Genomic DNA, 409 nt, shown 5'->3' on the forward strand with positions numbered 1-409 from the left:
CTATCACTTGATAGATCTATCGATTAATCAATCAACATTGAGGAACTCAACTTTCTGGTGTATTCTACAACTTTATATTCTAGCTTTTATACTAAGCTTTTTATTTTTGCTATATTTTTTCCCCAAGAGTTCTTTGTTATTCCCTATTTCATTTTCTTGTTTCATGTTTATAATATCTTCTGTTCCTCCTCTGAAGATATTAATAATATATATTTTTTAAGTTTTAGCTCTATGAATAGACTTTTTTTCCAAATTGATTTGTTTTCCTGTGTGTGGATTTTATCTTTTATAGAGAGGCCTTGCTCGCTTGTATGCTAATCACGGGCTGGATTCTCATACTTAGAAGTGGGACATTACAAAGATGTTTGAGAGCAACACATACATGAGTGAGGTTGTTTACTTTTGGTTC

The sequence above is a fragment of the Balaenoptera acutorostrata genome, chromosome 5 (assembly GCF_949987535.1).
Source record: "Balaenoptera acutorostrata chromosome 5, mBalAcu1.1, whole genome shotgun sequence".
Taxonomy (NCBI): Eukaryota; Metazoa; Chordata; class Mammalia; order Artiodactyla; family Balaenopteridae; genus Balaenoptera; species Balaenoptera acutorostrata.